The sequence below is a fragment of the Ranitomeya variabilis genome, chromosome 1, assembly GCF_051348905.1.
Source record: "Ranitomeya variabilis isolate aRanVar5 chromosome 1, aRanVar5.hap1, whole genome shotgun sequence".
In the NCBI taxonomy this organism is placed as follows: Eukaryota; Metazoa; Chordata; class Amphibia; order Anura; family Dendrobatidae; genus Ranitomeya; species Ranitomeya variabilis.
In genome coordinates, this window is record NC_135232.1 from 364,463,902 (window position 1) to 364,487,186 (window position 23,285).

Below are 23,285 nucleotides of genomic sequence, written 5' to 3' on the forward strand. Positions count from 1 at the left end.
GCAAATATTAGCTACCAAACAAGCAACTCTTGTAGACCGTTTGGTTCAGGCATTCCCAGCACACAGCAGCGGTGATGGTTCTCACACGAGCCGTAGGGGGCAACATGGCAGAGGTGTTGGAGGTGCCCAAATCCGAAGTGGCGTTGGACAGAGGGGTTTTATGACCAGGTTGTGGAGTGATTTCGCAATGACCGCTGACACGACAGGTACTGCTGCATCGATTCAAAGTGACAGGAGACATCATTTTTCCAGTATGGTTACAAACTACTTTTCCTCCCTTATCCATGTTCTCCCTCACAGGTCACTCCCCTTTGATTACTGGGCATCTAAAATAGACACCTGGCCTGAATTGGCAGAATATGCATTACAGGAGATCGCTTGCCCTGCTGCTAGTGTGCTATCAGAAAGAGTCTTCAGTGCTGCTGGTTCAATACTGACCGAAAAAAGGACACGTCTGGCTACCAAAAATGTTGATGATCTAACCTTCATTAAAATGAACCAATCCCTGCTGACACGTAGCTTGCCTGAATAATGTCTTGCTTTTGGCCTCCTCTTACTGACTTCTCCAATTCCACCATTTGCAGCTGCTGAATATCCACCATAGGCCATTTTTTACCTCCCTAAATGGGCTGACTCCCCCCATAGGGCCGTGGTCACCATCTGGCGCAAGCACCCGTGCGAGTGCCGTTTGCCTGGACAGGTGGGTGTGCCCACTCTTGGGCGACAACACTGGCACAGGGTCCCTCATAGTACAATGAAGTGTCTCTGGCGGTGGTGGTGCACAACCAACGTCAGACACACCGTCGAAATATGAGGGGCCCTGTGGCAGTACCGCCGCCCACGAGAGAGTGTTCCTCCCAGCGCGAACAGTGCTCTACCACTTGCAATACTTACCTCTCCCTGCTCCACCACTGTGTAGTCTGTGCTGTTAAATCTTTCAATGGCACTGCCAATACAAATTTGTTGAAATGATAGATGATAGTTAAAATATACAGGGGCCCTGGCCTCCATTTAGACCAGTTAATACTTTGCGCCTACTACCACTGTCTGCTACTCAGCAGAGGAGCCCACCCCTGTACCTAGCTATGCCACCTGTTTATTTATGAACAATTTTTTGGCAGACAGTTAGCCCACTTTATTATTTGGGCCTACTAACTGTGTCTGCCACTCATTACAGTTGTCCTCCACTGAACCAAGCAATGCCGCCTGTTTAGTCCTGTTACCAATTTTGAACTGCATTTAGGCTACTTTATTATTTGGGCCTACTAACTGTGTCTGCCACTCATTACAGTTGTCCTCCACTGAACAAAGCAATGCCGCCAGTTTAGTCCTATTACCACATTTGAACTGCATTTAGCCCACTTTATTATTTGGGCCTATATCTGTGTTTCCTCCTCATCCTGCCCATTGCCCAGCCACTGCTAGATGAGTCTGCTGGTACATTGACCCAGACCACTACATTCCGCTTGCACTCTACACAGCCAGAATCTGACCCTGCTGAAAGTCAGGTTCCCCTTCCCGCATACTATACCACCTTACATGGGGACAAAGAGGAAGGTGCAGTTGAAAGTGCAGGTTCCTTCATCAGGTGGGGGGGCATACTCGTTGGCGAAGTTAGTGGCACAGGGCCCCTCATAGTATGCAAAAGTGTCTCTGCCGGTGGGAGGCGCCACCCGCCATCAAACACGCCGCCGTACTATGAGGGGCCCTGTGCCAGTGCCAATGAGTGGCCCCCCTGCTTGCTCAGGATCACAGCACTTGCAAAGTTGAAATACTTACCTCTCCCTGCTCCACCGCCGTGACGTATTCCGCGTTTCCTGGGCCCACAAAAATCTTGAGCCAGCCCTACCCCCCCCCCCCCACAACTTTAGCCAAATGACCCCCAGTTTTCAATGCCAAACTATTATTATAAAGTAAATTAAAATTGACAAGCTTCAGTAATAAGAATTGATGTTTTTGGCATTAAAATGGGCACTGTAGGTGTTTTCCTGTCCTCCATTCACTGTCGACTTTGATTCCCCATGGACTTCCATTGGGTTTCGTGTTTCAGTCGGCCCCCGACTTTTCGCAATAATCGGCCGATTTCACCCGACCCGACTTTTGACAAAGTCGGGTTTCGCGAAACCCGACTCGATCCGAAAAAAGTAAGAGTCGCTCAACTCTAGTGAGCGTATATGTCACAGGAGATGCCGAGGTTTATACATTACTGTAATTGAAGAGAAGATCCAGCTCAGGAAGTATTTAAAGATAAAAAATTCTTTATTCCAAAAATTATTAAAAATGGAAACACTGCATTTGACATGCAGTGTTTCCATTTTTAATAATTTTTGGAATAAATAATTTTTTATCTTTCAAAATCAGCGAAAAACATATTTACAGAGGGACATCCATGAAGTAGCTGATCGCGTTTCGAACACTCTCGGTGTTCTTAGTCCACAGAAACAGGTTCCGAAGGCACCATACGTAGAATGGATATCCGAGGGCAGATTTCTTCATTGTCATCTGGGTCTACCAGTTCAAATGTGTTGGATCCGATGACGCAGGTCACTGAGCAATATAGGAATGTAGGACCCTTAAACCAGGTTATGTCCTTAAGGTGGCTCGGTGCAACAGATCTAGTCTCGTGCTTTGCAGGATTATTATGTGCAGACACATAGTGACATTGTTTTGGAAAAGTGGATCTCCTGATCTGTAGCACTCGATTGCTGACATAGACATTAACCCCTTAGTGACGGAGCCAAATTTTTGAAATCTGACCAGTGTCACTTTATGTGGTAATAACTCTGGAACGCTTGAATAAATCCCAGTGATTTTTTGTGACACATTATACTTTATGATAATGGTAAATTTAGGTCGATATGTTTTGTATTTATTTATCAAAAATATCAGAAATTTAAGAAAAATGTTAAAAAATTTGCAATTTTCAAAATTTGAATAATTATCCCTTTAATCCAGATAGTCATACCCCAGCAAAACAGTAATAAATAACATTTCCCTCATGTCTGCTTTACATCAGCACCATTTGTAAAATGTTATTTTACTTTATTAGCATTTTAGGAAGTTTAAAAACTGAACAGTAATTTTTCATTTTTTCAAGGAAATTTACAAAATTTATTTTTTTAGGGACCTATCCATGTTTGAAGCGCCTTTAGGGGTCCTATATATTGGGAAACCCTCAAAAGTTATACCATTTTAAAAACAGCACCCCCTGACATATTGAAAACTACTGTCAGGTAGTTTATTAACCCTTCAGGTGCTTTTCTGGAACTAATGCAAAGTGGCAAGACTGAAATTAAAATGTGTATTTTTACCACCTAAACGCCGCTAACTTCTGAACAGGTTACTACTGCCGTCAGACTCTAAGACCGCTCTTTGGCCGTGAATTGCCATGGCAAACATCAGGACCACAAAATCATGATCTGAGGGCACCAATTGCGATAAAGAGGAAGCCCCCACACTCTGTTAACCATTTATAATGATGTAGTCACTATTGACAGCAGCATCTAAGGGGTTAAACAGATTTGGATGGTGCAAACACTGATTGTGGCTTATACAGCAAGTTGTCAGCTATAGTGTACAGCTGACAGCTGCTGGATTGTCATCTGTATGGGGAGGCTATTCTCTTATATCTCAGGTCAGTTAAAAGACATATTGACGGTCATTAAGGGGTTAAAGGGTAGGGATTCATTGAATATGTATCCTAGTATTACCTTGCTGCCTGTGTAGAACACTACATCTTTGATTTCTAGGTTTATTCCTGTCGCAATAAGTTCAGCCAACTCTACTGCAAGCACAGCAGCACAGAGTTCCAGTCTGAGTATTGTGTGTTCGCCGAGTGGTGCTAGTTTGGCAGGCTAATAAAGAACGCTATATGGCATCTTTTTTTTACATCTATGGCTTTTAGGTATGCTACTGCTGCAATTGCTTTTTGCTTTGTGTTGATAGCACAGACGCATAAGGTCATGTCACATGAAGGCTGGATAAGGCTTCGAGACTTCCTCCAACCTGCCCACAGGTCTCTTTTCTCCATGTTATGTGGCTCATCTCAATCAGATGTCTGTTGAGTGAAGTCTCTTAAAATTGTTTTACCTTGGGTAGTAACAAGAGCTATGAATCCTAGAGGATCATGTAAGCTGTTTATGATAGACAAGACACCTCTCCGTGTGAAAGGCTTGTCTTACTTGCTGATTTGAAAAGTGAATGCATCTGCCTTTAAATCTCAGAGCAAACCAAGGCTCCACTGCATGGGAAGGGAGACGGTGCTTATGTCCAAGTCTTTTAGGTCACTTGAATTGGGAGGGGAAGGCTTCCATACATTCACGGCAATTAGAAGCGATCTTGTGCAACCTCAGAAGTGAGCATTTCTTGAGCCCTTTTAAGGAGACTGATTGTAGTCTCATTCATGGGTGTGGATTTCAGGAAGTCGTCTACATAAAAATCCTTTTCCACAAAGGATATAACTTCGACAAATACTTTGCTTTGCCTTCTCTGGCAGAATGTCTGAGACCATATATGGCGACTGCAGGAGATGGACTATTTCCGAAGATGTGCACCACCATTCGATACTCTGCAATGTCTTTATAGGGGTCATTGTCGCAGTACCAGAAGAACTTCAAATAATGTCTGTGTTCTTCTTTGGCAAGAAAACAGTGAAACATCTGTTGTATGACCACCATGAATGCCACCGCATCTTTCTGGAAGCAGAGAAGTACTCCCAGAAGTCTGTTCTTGAGATCTGGGCAGGATAGTAAGACATCATTTAATGAGCCAGATAAGAAATGAAGGACAGCATCCAGTCCAGGTGAAAGTGTTCACAAAACGATTCCTTTATTTGCACTTTGGCAAATAAAGGAATCGTTTTGTGAACACTTTCACCTGGACTGGATGCTGTCCTTCATTTCTTATCTGGTATGTACATCTTCCATGGGGGTCCAGTGGAACTAGGACGTGCATCCGTTTATCCGTGTGCTGTTGGCCAGCTACCCTTTATATATCATTTAATGAGCCACCTTCACTTCTGGAGCTTGAGTCAAATATTAGTCTTATATGACCTGGTTTCTTAGCATGATACACACCGAAAACAGGTAAGTACCAACATTCCTCGGAGTCTGGAAGTGCGGGTGCTATTTCAGCATGGCCATTCTGGAATATTTTCTCCTTGAAGGTAATGAAGTGTTCGTTTGTCTCTGGTGCATTCTTAAATTTATGTTTGAAGCAGACAAATCAACTGTAGATCAGTACTCTGTCATTGAGTAATCATTGTCTCTGGGGTTTAAATGGTAAAGGTGCGACCCAACTTATTGACTCATTCTTTACAATTTCTTGATCTATGATGTCAAAGAACAGTCTATCTTCTATGGACATTGCGACCCTGTTGTCTTCTCATGTCCTGTGGAAGACTATGCACCCTATGTGATCTTGCTCATCATCACAAGTGTGGTCTTCACATGAAGGGTCTGTGAAAGGACAAGGCAGAGGAGCACTGTGTGGCAATTCATTTACCAGGAAACTACTCTGACATGGCCATAAGAGAGACGGACGTCCATTTTCAAGTGTGCTGCTGAGCATGCTGTTGACTGAAGTTGGCTTGTGTGCTCCTCCTAGACAGACATCTCCTATAATGACCCATTCTAGTTCAAGTTTCTGGACATATGCAGCATTCTGGAGGCCTTATGGACTCGTAATATGCATTTTCCAAGAAGTAAGGCTATCAGCACGTTTGGGACCTGGTATCGGGTGAGCTATATGCTCCAAGTGAGATGGTGTGCCTCTACCTCCGGTGTAGGTATTTCAGACCTGTTGTCAGGAATCTGATTGTACTCCAATATGGTTGGCAAGGGTAAGCAGGTCTAACTATAGACTCGCTTTCCTCCCCGCCATCTCAACAGTACCCGCACAAGTCTTCAAGGAGTAAAGAGAACCGGGGCCTGCAATATTAAAGATGTTAAAAAAAGGCTGACTTAGCTAAAGACCTGTTGCTGTGATCTAGGATTGTGTATATTTTCATCGCTTTTTGTGGTGGCCTGCCAGATAGATTCTGACAAGGCAGATTTTTGAGCAAGACCTTCTTCCTACAAGTCTTTTATAGATCTCCATACACAGAGGTGACTACTGGGGAGTCTATGTCAGTGTCCATCTGCTTTTCATCATGTTCCTCTAATTATCACAATGCCCCTGAGGGTTGTCCAGGGTGTAAAGCTGAATTGTGATCTATGCTACTACATTCTGCGCATTTCACACTGGCTTCACAATTCCTGGTGGAGTATGATGTTGTAGCACAGCATTTGAAGATGTTTTCTTTGAGGAAACCCTTGCAGTCTTCTAGAGACTTCTCTCTGAAGGCTCTGCATTTTAGTAGAGAATGAGGTTTCCTATGTAGCGGACACTGCTTGCTGGATCCTTGCGTTTGGTCTCTTCTTGAGAAGACATCCACTCCATGAGGAAAACTTGAGGTGGTAACGTTAGTTTTGTGGACTGCCACTGGTGTTGTAAAAGGATTGATACAAGGGGCAGTGAAACATGACAGAGTAAAGTCAAAACTGGGGTCATTTCTAATCCTTGCCTACTGAGTCTACAAACATTGTGAAGGGAGGAAACAGTACATTATAAATCGGTTTATAGCAGGAACCATATGTGACCCACTTCAGTAAGTTAAAAGGGAGCTTTTGAACAATTGGGTTGACACCTGTGGTGGTGTCCAGGAATGCCAGACCTAGCAGATCTTCTTCTGCTTGAGCAACATGTACCTTCGTTGACAAGTCACTCAATTCTCTTAGCTTTTGGTAACCCTTACTATTTTGGGAAAATTATCAATTCTTTTATACAAACCATTTACTATAACTTCTATTGACCAATAACGGTCATCAATCCTTACCACACCATAGGAAGGCCGGTGTTCGGATACTTTATGTTAATGTCTCTGATTCTTTTGGCGTGTTCAACAGACTCACTTCCAAGCCACTTTACCAGGAGATCTAACTCCTCTCTACTTGAAAGGCATGAATCTTTGATGACATTCTGGAAGGAGGCTCGCCATGCCCTGTAGTTCTCAGCATGATCAGTAAACTTTACAAGTCCTTTGATGACCAACTCCCACCATGAAAAGAACTTGCAAAGTTCATTGTGGCTTGCTCAGTACTGGTACGAGCTGCGCTGCTGTTGTTATGCTGTGAGTATGGTGCTTCACCATACCTATTAGGAGCTTCTGGATTAACTGGATTAGGGTAGTCCGTGTAATACCATTCTGGCAGGAAGGGTGTCCCTTTAAATCGAAATGGAGGCTGTACCTTCTGTTCTATAGAAGGGTAGTTGTGACCAATGTTATTTTAGTGCATACTTTCTTGCTTGTATTACTGTGTTTCAAGGTAGGATCTCCGGTAATCTGTATTTGATTGAAGTAGTCGATCAGGGGTGTCATCTATTCTGGGATGCTGGTGGATATACTCTGAGATGCCGTGTGCTGGACCTTGTTGTTCTATGTTTGCTCCTCTGCTTCTAGGAATTCTGCCTTGCCTATTGTGGCTGCTGCCTCTTTCTTTGTGGCAAGTTTTTCCAGAGACACTTGTAGGCGTGCTCTCTCTGCTTCTTGATCAGCTTGCTGTAGCTTAAGATGCATCTCTTGTTCAACAAAAGCAGATCTGACTTTCACCGCCCCAGCTTCTGCATGAGTAAGAGCAGCAAATTCTTTTATTGAAGCGTCTTGCTTAGGACCTTGTCACGGTTCACGGGGAGGATGCCTTTATCATCCCCACCACTCACCAATTTGTCATGAACCGGGGCTGTTTGGTTGCCCCTGGTTCTTCTGAAGGGGATTTATCTATATCCCACTTCCCAGTTCCGGTTTGGAACTTGCAGCTGTCTGGTGCCCCTTACCCTCAGGTCTGACACGGTACTGCACCTAGGATAATTAGTAGCCAGAAAGGCTGCCTGCTATGTACTGGCTATTGGGTACGGTGCAGCGAGGGTGATATAACCACTCCCACTCAGGCGGGAACAGTAATTATCAATGCCGCCGGTCGCTACAAAGCCTCCCAATTGCACAGGACTCCACTACCACCAGCTCCGATTTCTTAATTATTAACGGGTCCGGAGCCAACCCAGATTAGTAGTGTAATTCACTTCAGAGGACGTAACAGTTCGTTTTAGAACAAGGAGAGACAAAGCTAGTAATTTTATATTTTAGTACAGAAATATAAAAAGATATTATAAAGAAGACAAATATCTTATGTACAATACAATTACAAATAAAATGGGATTAACGTTGAAAAATCACTTACATTTCGTTATGTCATCTTATCTCATGGCCGGCCATGTGCTGTGGAGGAGGGGACACATCTAAATGCATAGCACGCATCTGTATAGCAGCTAGACCCCAGACAAAGACAAATGAAGACTGCTGCGTCACTCACCCCTGTGGTGACCTCACTTAGAGGCTGAATCCTCCCCTTTACTTAGGGTTATGGCAATCATTTTTATGCCTAGGTCACTGTATGAATCTCGTATACGAAAGGCACAATGATCAGGGTGTGCCCCACATCAGGCGGATTCTTTTAAGTGTAAACATGGTGTAATTACATGACCAGCTTACGGAGACACCTGCTCTTTGCACTCGTTGGGTTTAGCTACTAGTGATTTCAGGGAGTTATAGATCCCTGGATGGACATCCGGAATATATAATTCTTATATCTCTAGCCCTGATCGGTGCCAACAGACATAACCTTCAGAGAACAATGGAATCTCAGACTTTCTGTACCAGTTTTAAGCAATACCAGGTGGGAGGGGGGAATGAGTAGGGTAGGGGGACTTGTCTGTCGCAGCATAGAGCCATATAAATTCTTGAGGGAGGGGGAAATGAGGGGTTTAGGGTAACACACTGTGCTAGCAGGCAGAGAAAAGAAGGGGGGGTCGAATTTACAGCGGGTGTCTGTCCTCCGCTCTTGGATGTAGCAGAGCTCAGTGTGCACTCTAATAGACAATCAAACACCTCATGTTCCTGACAGACTTCATCATGACTGAAGATACTTGGCTATCAGAAGCTCCATGGCTGTATGCGAGTTGTTGAATATCTCCGTGTGGACCAGATCCTAGGCAAGAACAGACTTTGGCACTGCCTGAATTGTGCTGCACTTTCATTACTTGTGACTGTATTGCAGCCACTGCAATACCCATGCGCAGTACGGTGTGGATGATGGCTGCTTCATATAGTCCAATTCACCATCGCTTACGACTAGAATCTGTTTTATTGTTCTGTCTTCTTCCACGTTCACAAGTTGTGCAATCTGATATACAGCATAAACCTCTTCTGTCTTCCAAAATAAGCAGACCGTTCTCTGTAGTCTAACTTGTTTATTTGTCAACACAAGAATGTATAGAATCGAAATATATGTGGTAAAATTACAAGAATACAAATAACAGGTATAAGTATTAAGTTGAGAATATCACATAACTGTGACATTTACTATAAACAGTGAAAGCACACATCAAGATGGAGCTTGTACATGTGAACACATAACATAGCAACATAACAACTGCTATCTGATTTAGCAACAGTTCTGTATAACACAATACCACAGGTAAAGAGATTGTCCCCTTACCATATATACTTTGTCCAGGATAATGGAGTTCAAGTAAGATAATGTAAGGAACAAGTCACATACACGTGTCTGGAAAACTTCTGTATCAAAAAGCTTTACCCAGCATGATTTTGTCTCTCCCACAATGCAACTGACTACTTTACAGAAAAACAAGATGTAATACAATTAAACATCAGCAGATAGCGCTATTACCAGATCAGACATCACTAATAGGACTACTAAAGTAATTTAACCTAGTCTTTTTTTTCCTTGGCAAACAGCCTTCGACCAATCCTAACTACAGTGAAGGAAATACTTATTTGATCCCTTGCTGGTTTTGTAAGTTTGCCTACTGACAATTTTAAGTGTAAGTTAATTTTAACATTGAGAGATAGAATATCAAAAATAAAATCCTGAAAATCACATTGTATAAATTATATAAATTAATTTTCATTTTGCAGTGAGAAATAAGTATTTGATCCCCTACCAACCGTTAAGAGTAAGTTAGATGCTCCTAATCAACTCACTACCTGCATTAAAGACAGCTGTCTTACATAGTCACCTTTATAAAAGACTCCTGTCCACAGACTCAATTAATCAGTCAGACTCTAACCTCTACAACATGAGCAAGAACAAAGAGCTTTATAAGGATGTCAGGTACAAGATCATAGACCTGCACAAAGCTGGAATGGGCTACAAAACCATAAGTAAGATGCTGGGTGAGAAGGAGAGAACAGTTGGTGCAATAGTAAGACAATGGAAGAAATACAAAATGACTGTCAATCGACATCGATCTGGGGCACCATGCAAACTCTCACCTCGTGGGGGTCTTCTTTTAAGGAGGAAGACCAGGCAGCAAGCACCTGCACTGCATTGGGACCGGAACTGTTGGGGCTGCATCCTAGGTCATCCATGGGAAAGAATAGGGAACCGCCCATACCTTTTCACCCGACAAGGGGGTGCGTGGCAGAGAGAAAAGAGTGCGTAGGCAAGGGCAGTTTCCTGCCTGCAGAGACTGAGGCAGATGGGGTGCATGCGCAGCATGCTCTAGCCTTCAGGGAGTAGAGGCACGGCGGACTGCGGCTGACAACCCACGGGCGCGTAACCGGGACAGTGAACAGAGACAGGCTCTTTTAGGCTTAGGGCCGCGCTTGTGCAAAAAGGTGTGGGCTGCGTACAGGACCCAGCACTGAGGTCCCCTGTGCTGTCCCGCATACCAGAGACCTCATTTGATACTGGGGGTCTGTCCGCACCTGTGAATTTGGCTCCCCCAGTTTATGGACTAGGAGCACAACGGAAGGTACCGGTGACCGACCGCTGCCACCAGAAGATGGATCGCTAACCTTGGACCCCATTTGAGGACATTTCACCGACAGCCACAAGGACTATAACTAGTGTTGAGCATTCCGATACTGCAAGTATCGGGTATCGGCCGATACTTGCTGTATCGGAATTCCGATACCGAGATCCGATATTTTTGTGATATCGGGTATCGGTATCGAAACAACATTAATGTAAAAATGTGTAAAAGAGAGAATTAAAATAAAAAATATTGCTATACTCACCTCTCCGACGCAGCCTGCACCTTACCGAGGGAAGCGGCAGCGTTCTTTGTTTAAAATTCGCGCTTTTCTTTCCTTTACGTGAGTCCCGGCTTGTGATTGGTTGCGTGCCGCCCATGTGACCGGGACGCAACCAATCACAGCAAGCCGTGACGTAATTTCAGGTCCTTCAGGATTTTAAAATTACGTTCCGGCGTTGTGATTGGTTGCGTCGCAGTCACATGGAAGACGCAACCAATCACAGCAAGCCGTGACGTAATTTCAGGTCCTTAAGGATTTTAAAATTACGTCCCGGCTTTGTGATTGGTCCGCGTCCCGGCAACATGGCCGCCATTAACCAATCACAAGCCGTGACGTCACGGGAGGCTGGACACGCGCGCTTTTTAAAATGGGCGCGTGTCCAGCCTCCCGTGACGTCCCGGCTTGTGATTGGTTGCGCCGCGGTCAACCAATCACAAGCCGGGAGGCTGGACACGCGCCCATTTTAAAATTTTAAAATGCGCGCGTGTCCAGCCTCCCGGCTTGTGATTGGTTGACCGCGGCGCAACCAATCACAAGCCGGGACGTCACGGGAGGCTGGACACGCGCCCATTTTAAAAAGCGCGCGTGTCCAGCCTCCCGTGACGTCACGGCTTGTGATTGGTTAATGGCGGCCATGTTGCCGGGACGCGGACCAATCACAGCAAGCCGTGACGTAATTTCGTCACGGCTTGCTGTGATTGGTCCGCGTCCCGGCAACATGGCGCCGTGACCAATCACAAGCCGGGACGTCACTGGAGGCTGGACACGCACGCTTTTTAAAATGGGCGCGTGTCCAGCCTCCCGTGATGTCCCGGCTTGTGATTGGTTAATGGCGGCCATGTTGCCGGGACGCGGACCAATCACAGCAAGCCGTGACGTAATTTCGTCACGGCTTGCTGTGATTGGTCCGCGTCCCGGCAACATGGCCGCCCTGACCAATCACAAGCCGGGACTTCACGTAACCAAGTAAAAGCGCGAATTTTAAACAAACAACGCTGCCGGTTCCCTCGCTGAGGTCCAGGCTGCGTCGGAGGGTGAGTATAGCGATATTTTTTATTTTAATTCTTTCTTTTACACATTTATATGGATCCCAGGGCCTGAAGGAGAGTTTCCTCTCCTTCAGACCCTGGGAACCATCAGGAATACCGTCCGATACTTGAGTCCCATTGACTTGTATTGGTATCGGGTATCGGTATCGGATTGGATCCGATACTTTGCCGGTATCGGCCGATACTTTCCGATACCGATACTTTCAAGTATCGGACGGTATCGCTCAACACTAACTATAACCCTCATCGGAACATTTGCGGCTGAGGAAACCATAGACACAATAAGTTTACTAAGTGAACTGTTACTATTTTTTCTTTTCTGCTATTCTCCCTTATTCATTCCCAGTTTAACTGTTTATCTCCCTGCGAGGAGTAACTTTACTGTTACATTAAACTGTTAACCCTTGCTCTGCTTTTCTTGCGCTACTGCATCCCGCAACCTGCTTACATCCTTGATCATGAGGTAGGGGAGAGATCAGCCTAAAACTACATGGGGGAACTTGGTAATGATCTCAAGGAAGCTGAGAGAACAGTCACCAAGAAAACCATTGGTAACATTACGCCGTAAAGGTTTAAAATCCTGCAGTGCCCGCAAGGCTCAAGAAGCCACATGTGCAGGCCCATCTGAAGTTTGCCAGTGAATACCTGGATGATTCTATGAGTGATTGGGAGAAGGTGATGTGTTCAGATGTTGCAAAAATTTAGGTAAACTCAACTCGCCATGTTTGAAGGAAGAGAAATGCTGCCTATGACCCACAGAGCAACGTACTCACTGTTAAGTGGAAACATTATGTTTTGGGGGGTTTCTCTGCTAAGGGCACAGGACTATGGCACCACATAAATGGGAGAATGGATGGAGCCATATACCGTAAAATCCTGAGTGACAACCTCCTTCCCTCCGTCAGGACTAGTGTTGAGCGATACCGTTCGATACTTGAAAGTATCGGTATCGGAAAGTATCGGCCGATACTGGCAAAGTATCGGATCTAATCCGATACCGATACCCGATACCAATACAAGTCAATGGGACTCAAGTATCGGACGGTATCCTGTATGGTTCCCAGGGTCTGAAGGAGAGGAAACTCTCCTTCAGGCCCTGGGATCTATATCAATGTGTAAAAGAAAGAATTAAAATAAAAAATAGGGATATACTCACCCTCCGACGCAGCCTGGACTTTACCGCCGTAACCGGGAGCCGTTGTACCAAAGAATGCGCGCTTGAAGGGCCTTAGATGAGGTCACTGCGCTCTGATTGGTCCGTAGCGGTCGCGTGACCGCTACGCGACCAATCACAAAGCAGTGACGTCACCTAAGGTCTTTCAAGCGCTTGAAATACCTTAGAAGACGTCCGCAGCTTCTGATTGGTCGCGTAGCGGTCGCGTGACCGCTACGCGACCAATCACAAAGCAGTGACGTCTTCTAAGGTATTTCAAGCGCTTGAAAGACCTTAGGTGACGTCACTGCTTTGTGATTGGTCGTGTAGCGGTCACGCGACCGCTACGGACCAATCAGAGCGCAGTGACCTCATCTAAGGCCCTTCAAGCGCGCATTCTTAGGTACAACGGCTCCCGGTTACGGCGGTAAAGTCCAGGAGCCGCCGGAGAGGTGAGTATATCCCTGTTTTTTATTTTAATTCTTTATTTTACACATTGATATTAATCCCGATACCGATTCCCGATACCACAAAAGTATCGGATCTCGGTATCGGAATTCCGATACCCGCAAGTATCGGCCGATACCCGATACTTGCGGTATCGGAATGCTCAACACTAGTCAGGACATTAAAAAAGGGTCGTGGCTGGGTCTTCCAGCAAGACGATGACCCAAAACATACAGCCAAGGCAACAAAGGAGTGGCTCAAAAAGAAGCATATTAAGGTCATGGAGTAGCCTAGCCAGTCTTGAGACCTTAATCCCATAGAAAATTTATGGAGGCAGTTGAAGCTCCGAGTTTCCAAGCAACAGCCTCAAAATCTTAATGATTTAGAGATGATCTGCAAAGAGGACTGGACCAAAATTCCTCCTGACATGTGCGCAAACCTCATCATCAACTACAAAAAACATTTGACTGCTGAGCTTGCCAACAAGGGTTTTGCCACCAAGTATTAAGTTTTGTTTGCCAGAGAGATCAAATACTAATTTCTCACTGAAAAATGCAAATAAATTTATTTAATTTATACAATGTGATTTTCTGGATTTTATTTTTTATATTATATCTCTCAAAGTTAAAATTAATCTACCCTTAAAATTATAGACTGTCAGTGGGCAAACTTACAAAATCAGCAAGGAATCAAATTATTATTTCCTTCACTGTACTTAATCCTAAGACATTTTAAAGGTATAGGCTCATCAAATGGAGCCTTTTTTTAGAGTAAGTCCTATCTGTCAATGCAGATGGGCTCATACAATTTCATCAAAATATGTGCTTAGATCCTCACATCTCTATGTATAGCAAATATCACAATAATGTAATTCATTATTAATTTTGCATTTTTGTGAATGTTTGCTTTGCATTGCAAATTCAGTAACATGCATCGGCATATCTATTGCACTTTGTATTAATATATTGGCCAAATGTATTTTTTGATATTTTTTCAGAAATATCATACTTGTGAAGGAAAACATTTAACCCCTTAATGACCCCCAATATAAACAGCGGCAGTTAAGGGTATAAGTAATAAGGGTATAGCGCCCCCCAGAGTCGGAATTCCTCTGGGGTCTTGGCTACTGGGGGTGAAGTCACCTGGAGAAAATGGTGGGTGCATGCACAGTGTGCCCCCTCAGATCTGCTGGCCGACACCCAGCAATGTTTTCCTAATGGTTCACTTTGATCACTGTGATAGACCCTGATAGACCCTGTCACAGTGATCAAAATAAAAAACATAATAAATCAGATCCCTTTTATCAATCCCTTAGTTAGCTAAATATAATAAAATAGAAAAAAAATGTATTTGTTTCCATTTTCCCCTCACATTTTTGTAAATATTTTATTATATCTTTTCGTGGGACAACACTGAATATATGACACATTGATACAATGTAAAGTGGTCAGTGTACAGCTTGTATAACAGTGAAAATTTGGTGTGTATCTAAAGAACCCAACACACATCCATTAATGTCTAAACTGATGGCAACAAAAGTGTGTACACCCCTAAGTGAAAATGTCCAAATTGTACCTAAAGTGTCAAAATTTTGTGTGACCACCATTATTTTCAAGCACTGTCTTAACTCTCTTGGGCATGGAGTTAACAAGAGCTTCACTGCCACTGGAATCCTCTTCCACATCTCCATAATCAAAACACGGAGCTTGTGGATGCTGCTGACCTTGCGCTCCTTCACCTTAAGTGCTCATTTGTGGAATTTGCAGCATTAGGAGGTCACGTTCACTGAACAAAAAAGCTATTTAACTCCAAATCATCCTAACAGGCCAAGTTACATGTTAACATAGGACCCCTTGGTTGATATCACCTACACAATTCTTGCATCCATTGAACTTGTCAGATTTTGGAGAGTTTCTGCTTGTATTTCGTTGCATAAAGTCAGAATAGCCTCCCAGAGCTGATGTTTTGATGTGAACTGCCTCCCACCCTCATAGATCTTTTGCTTTATTATACTCCAAAGGTTCTCTATAGGGTTGGGGTCAGAGGAAGATAGTGGCCACACCATGAGTTTATCTCCTTTTATGCCCATAGCAGCCAATGAGGTATTCTTTGCAGAATGAGATGGTGCATTGTCATGCATGAAGATGATTTTGCTCCTGAAGGCATGTTTCTGCTTTTTATACCATGGAAGAAAGTTGTCAGTCAGAAACTCTGTATACTTTGCAGAGGTCATTTTCACACCTTCAGGAACCTTAAAGGGCCCTACCAGCTGTTTCCCGATGATTCCAGCCCAAAACATGACTCCTCCACCTCCTTGCTGACTTCGCAGCCTTGTTGAGACATAGTGGCCATTCACTACTAAATCCATCTAGACCATCCAGTGTTGCTCGACACTCATCAGTAAACAAGACTGAAAATGAGTCTTCATGTATATCTGGGCCCATTGCAACTGTTTCTGCTTGTGACTGAATAGTAGGTTTATGCACCACAGCAAGCCTTTGAAGGATCCTACACCTTGAGGTTTGAGGGACTCCAGAGGCACTAGCAGCTTCAAATAACTGTTTGCTGCTTTGTAATGGTATTTTGGCAGCTGCTCTCTTAATCCAATGAATTTGTCTGGCAAAAACCTTCCTCATTAAACTCTGTCTGTGCTCTGTTTCAGTCACAAATCTCTTCACAGTATGATGATCACTCTTAAGTTTTCATGAAATATCTAATGTTTTCATACCTTGTCCAAGGCATTGCACTATTTAACGCTTTTCAGCAGCAGAGAGATCCTTTTTATTTCCCATATTGCTTGAAACCTGTGACCTGCTTAATAATGTGGAACATCATTTTTAAGTAGTTCTCCTTTAATTAGAATCACCAGGAAAACTACTTATCTCATGTGTTTAAGATTGATTTCAGTGATCCATTGAGCCCTGAGACACAATACCATCCACAAGTTTATTTGAAAAACAAAACAATTAAATATTTATGAAACTTAAATTCAATTTGCATAATAATTTGGAACATGGTGTATTTTTTAATTATTTAAATAAATAATAAAAAGAAAATGGCATTAGGTCCCCCTATTTTGACAAACAGCCTTGCTAAAGCTCACAGCTGGGGGCTGGTATTCTCAGGCTGGTAAAAGGCCATGGATATTGACCCCCCCCCTGCCTAAAAATAGAAGCCCGCAGCTGCCCAGAAAAGGCACATCTATTAGACGCGCCAATTCTGGTGCTTTGCCCAGCTCTTTCCACTTGCCCTGTAGCAGTGGCAAGTGGGGTAATAGTTGTGGGGTTGATGTCACCGGTGATATCAAGCCCACAGCTTAGTAATGGAGAAGTGTCTATAAGACACCAATCCATTACTAATCCTATAGTTGTATGGTAAATAAAGATACAGCCAGAATAAAGTCCTTTATTGGAAAAAAATGACACATACACCTTTATTACTCTTAATTGAACCATACTTACAACCACGCCTAATCCAAGCGAAGCCCTTGATCTCCTGTAATAAAAGTAAAATAAAAAAAACAACAATGTAACATACCTGTCCGTCGTTGTGTCCCACGCAGCAATCCATATCTGGGGGACATACCGTTTTCAACCTGAACGGTTCCAAGATGCGACCATCCCGGCTGAAAACCACTGGTGAATGAGCTGCTTGGGAATGCAGCATCAGTGACCGGGGGTGATGTCATAGAGGTAACCTCTGGTCACTGAGTTCCGCACCCAGCCGAGCTGAGCTGCAATGAGATCCAGTGAGATCCCCTCTAGCACAGTGAGCGCTCAAGGCTCACGGTGCTAGCGGGGATCACACAGAAGTCACCGCAGCTCAGCCCGGCTGGAAACAGAGCTCAGTGACTGGAGGTTACCTCTATTATGTCACCCCCGGTCACTGATGCTGCATCCCCAAGCAGCTCTTTCACCAGTGGTTTTCAGCTGAGATGGTCGCATCTTGAAATGTGTTAACTCAGAAAGCAGCAGTGGGGTAAAGGGGCTAATGCCCAAGCCATAAACAAAATTGAATAGAAATCCCAGGAGAGAACATTTAAAAACCACATAAAAACATGCAAAATCAAAAGAATGGGGACAAAACCATTATTAGAGTCAAATGTACTATGAATTATATTCCATATGATTAATGTACATAATTTTATCAAATGCAAGGTGTTTTGTAGTGATGTAGTGAGGCATCACACGTGGAGAATACATATACCAGCACCAAGAGACTGGAGCTTAGCGGCTGCCGCAGCTCATATGTTGCCGACATGATTTATGAAGAGCTCAGAGAGCTGAAGGTGTGACAAAAACACTTGCTCCTGTGATAAAACAGGGAGGGAAATGTGTTAACTCAGAAAGCAGCACTTTCATCTGTATTCTCACTTGCCATAAGTGACTTATTCTTCCACTCCTGGCCATCAGATATGGTAAGTGCCAACCATGAACTGAAGCAGATTTTCATGTTTGGGCACAGAAAATAAGACAGTATATAGTAGGGACACATTTATAAGATTATCTCAGCACAGGAATATTTTTCTTAGTGACAGCCAATTTTATGCTTAATGACAAAGCAAATTTTACAATTCTGACCACTGTCATTTTATGAGATTATAGCTCTGGAACACTTCAACAGATCCCACTGATTCTAAGATTATTTATTGCAACATATTGTATTTCATGATAGTGGTAAAATTTCTTCAATATGACTAGCGTTTATTTATGAAAAAATGGAAATTTGGCAAAAATTTTGAAAATTTTGCAATTTTCAAACTTTTAATTTTTTGTGCCTTTTGTGGCAGATAGTCATATCGCACAAAATAGTTAATAAATAACATTTTCCACATGTCTACTTTACATCAGCACAATTTTGGAAACCTTTTTTTGTTAGGACGTTCTAAGGGTTAAAAGTTGACCAGCGATTTCTAATTTTTCCAACAAAATTTACAAAACCATTTTTTAGGGACCACCTCACATTTGAAGTGAGTTTGGGGGTCAAAATAACACAAAATGCCAAAAAGTGACACTTTTCTAAAAACTGCACCCTTCAAGGTGCGCAAAACCACATTCAAGAAGTTTATTAACCCTTCAGGTGCTTCACGAGAACTAAAGCAATGTGGAAGGAAAAAATAAACATTTTACTTTTTTCACAGAAAAATTACTTTGGAACCAAACTTTTTTATTTTTGCAAGGGTAACAGGAGAAAATGGACACAATTTGTTGTGCAATTTCTTTTGAGTATGCCGATACCTGGTATGTGGGGGAAAGCCACTGTTTGGGTGCATGGCAAGGCAGGGCTCAAGAGAGGGAGCACTGCTTGACTTTTTGAACGCAAAATTGGCTAGAATCAATGGCGGGCACCATGTTGGTTGGTCATCCATGGGAAAGAATAGGGAACCGCCCATACCTTTTCACCCGACAACGGGGGGCGTGGCAGAGAGAAAAGAGCGCGTAGGCAAGGACAGTTTCCTGCCTGCAGAGACTGAGGCAGATGGGGTGCATGCGCAGCATGCTCTAGCCTTCAGGGAGTAGAGGCACGGCGGACTGCGGCTGACAACCCACGGGCGCGTAACCGGGACAGTGAGACTAAATTTAATACACCGCACACTCTAAGTGTATCATTTGTGAAAAACTTGAAATTTATTGAAGTGCTATAAACATATCATTCAACAATGCAGAATGCGACCAGAAGTCAAACTGACAACATTTCGACTCCTCCCGAGTCTTTATCAAATGGTCGCTGGAAAGAATAGAACAAGTGTAAGTGACTGTACATCAAATATATACAAAATTTACATACAAGATGGTAGCACATAACAACCCGAGAGAGAGAAAAAAACACAATATATACAAATATACATTTAGGACATAGCATAGTACAGGTATTTGCTCCTGTCTCAGGTGAGAAAGAATCGCCATCCTATAGGTGAAGGTGTCATTCCGCGTGGTTGAGGTGATTTCGTATAGTTCAGAGGACGGAGGGTTCGAGAAGAGGCCGAAGTGAGGTTTACCTTAGCAAGGTGAATAGTGGTATAGCATAAATAGTATCCTCGTAGCATAAAGAGTATCTATAAAGAATAAAAGGTGTTAATAAGGACCGTAGATGAGATGCAACCTATTCCAGAATATAAGGAGGATTTACCTTACAAAATGATATTAATAATAGGCAGGTGGCCTTTCCTTATGGTACCGCAAGTCTAGTCTGTTAGGGATATATGGAATAGGAATGTGTGATGGAACAAGACACATGGAAGGGCATATTCAATAATGGTATCAGAAGATTATTTTACCTTTCAGAGTTGGTGGGAGTACTAGAAGTATGTTTGTAGCTCAAAGAATGCGATATTCCTGTTGTGCCGTAAAGCGAATCCTATATAGAGTGCACAGAATTAGGGTGTATATAAATAGCCATAACCTGTAGCGGGTGTGATGGACACTGCTATATAGTATTACCTGGCAGGCTCTGTGGGTAGTAAGAGGATTAGCCTCGTGTGGTATATGGACAGCAGTTGGGTCTAACGTAACGTAGGCACTGCCTATTATAAATGCACCAGGTTAGAATATATATGGGTAGTAGAAAGGTGTTAGACAGGGAACGGTTATACAGGATATTACCTAGGACTACTGGTAGTATGGGGCTATTTGTGAAGTTCCTCTGGCAATATTAGTAGATGGGTAGCTGCAGCTCCAATGAAGCTGAAGACAGGGGACTTCTGCAGGCAAAATGGTATAAGTCAGGTGGCATTCGGTTAGAACGTATATAAAGCAATAGTGTATAGAGAAAGGTGTTAGGAGACAATACCTTTATAAGCAAGGCTCCACACAGGCTGTATGCGGCGGTAGCAAAGAGTAGGTTGCATGTATGGCAAAAGGGGCCATGGGTTGGAGACCTCTAGGGGGAAATACATTATGTGAGCGTGACCGCTACGCGACCAATCACAAAGCAGTGACGTCTTCTAAGGTATTTCAAGCGCTTGAAAGACCTTAGGTGACGTCACTGCTTTGTGATTGGTCGCGTAGCGGTCACGCGACCGCTACGGACCAATCAGAGCGCAGTGACCTCATCTAAGGCCCTTCAAGCGCGCATTCTAAGGTACAACGGCTCCCGGTTACGGCGGTAAAGTCCAGGAGCCGCCGGAGAGGTGAGTATATCCCTATTTTTTATTTTAATTCTTTATTTTACACATTGATATTAATCCCGATACCGATTCCCGATACCACAAAAGTATCGGATCTCGGTATCGGAATTCCGATACCCGCAAGTATCGGCCGATACCCGATACTTGCGGTATTGGAATGCTCAACACTAGTCAGGACATTAAAAAAGGGTCGTGGCTGGGTCTTCCAGCAAGACGATGACCCAAAACATACAGCCAAGGCAACAAAGGAGTGGCTCAAAAAGAAGCATATTAAGGTCATGGAGTAGCCTAGCCAGTCTTGAGACCTTAATCCCATAGAAAATTTATGGAGGGAGTTGAAGCTCCGAGTTTCCAAGCAACAGCCTCAAAATCTTAATGATTTAGAGATGATCTGCAAAGAGGACTGGACCAAAATTCCTCCTGACATGTGCGCAAACCTCATCATCAACTACAAAAAACATTTGACTGCTGAGCTTGCCAACAAGGGTTTTGCCACCAAGTATTAAGTTTTGTTTGCCAGAGAGATCAAATACTAATTTCTCACTGAAAAATGCAAATAAATTTATATAATTTATACAATGTGATTTTCTGGATTTTATTTTTTATATTATATCTCTCAAAGTTAAAATTAATCTACCCTTAAAATTATAGACTGTCAGTGGGCAAACTTACAAAATCAGCAAGGAATCAAATTATTATTTCCTTCACTGTACTTAATCCTAAGACATTTTAAAGGTATAGGCTCATCAAATGGAGCCTTTTTTTAGAGCAAGTCCTATCTGTCAATGCAGATGGGCTCATACAATTTCATCAAAATATGTGCTTAGATCCTCACATCTCTATGTATAGCAAATATCACAATAATGTAATTCATTATTAATTTTGCATTTTTGTGAATGTTTGCTTTGCATTGCAAATTCAGTAACATGCATCGGCATATCTATTGCACTTTGTATTAATATATTGGCCAAATTTATTTTTTGATATTTTTTCAGAAATATCATACTTGTGAAGGAAAACATTTAACCCCTTAATGACCCCCAATATAAACAGCGGCAGTTAAGGGTATAAGAAATAAGGGTATAGCGCCCCCCAGAGTCGGAATTCCTCTGGGGTCTTGGCTACTGGGGGTGAAGTCACCTGGAGAAAATGGTGGGTGCATGCACAGTGTGCCCCCTCAGATCTGCTGGCCGACACCCAGCAACAACAGAAATTTTTTCCTAATGGTTCACTTTGATCTCTGTGATAGACCCTGATAGACCCTGTCACAGTGATCAAAAAATAAAAATAATGAATCAGATCCCTTTTATCAATCCCTTAGTTAGCTAAAAATAACCGTGAATAACGGTGATTGCAACACTGGGGACGATAAAAAATGACCCGAATCATGTTCTCAGGGGTCTCAGCTACCCCCTGTAGCCAAGACCCAGGAGATTTTCCAATGATGGGGGCGCTATGATCTTATTTCTCAGTGCGTTAAAAAGCGGTGCTGAGGAATAAGTACTCCTAACTGCTGCCGCTAAAAGGCACATCGGCAGTCGTTAAGGGGTTAAACACATCCAGTTGTGGAACTTATTATTATTCCAAGATCTATTGATTAAAATGTACCTTGTTCATGGGACACTCAATTTAAAAATTAAAGGGAATCTATCAGCAGGTTTTTGCTTTGCAATCTAAGGACAGAATATTGTAGGAGCGGAATTACAGATTTCAGGGATGTGTCACTTATTAGTCTGTGTGCTGCTGTTTTCATACAATAAATGTTTTATCACCAGGAGATTATCATTGCTTGCACCACAGTGCAAATGAGCCCTGGTCTGATAAGCAGCTCACTGGCAGTAGACTATGTACACAGAAATTCTGGTAAGGGGAAGGGTTAGGTTTTTGAGCTCAGCTGCATGCTGCATCTAAAAACTCTCATTGTGTAACAACTTCTGCACCCAGAATAAACTAAGTAATACAGAATCAGAGTCTCTTTTCCTACATTATGCTGCTCTCAGATAAGGTAGCAAAAACCTGCTGACAGTAGCAGTTTCTGCGTAATGCTTGTCTGGTGTGGCAGAGTTTCACCAGCCCAATTGTGGTTTGTACCTCTTGCACAATGTGAACATAGTATTTTACTGCTATTATTATATTCCCTTATACTTATTTACATTATTATATAGGTAGTATGGCTTACAAATCTATAATACAACTATCTCAGTATTATTACTATATACACTGCTCAAAAAAATAAAGGGAACACTAAAATCCCACATCCTAGATATCACTGAATGAAATATTCCAGTTGTAAATATTCATTACATAGTGGAATGTGTTGAGAACAATAAAACCTAAAAATTATTAACGTAAATT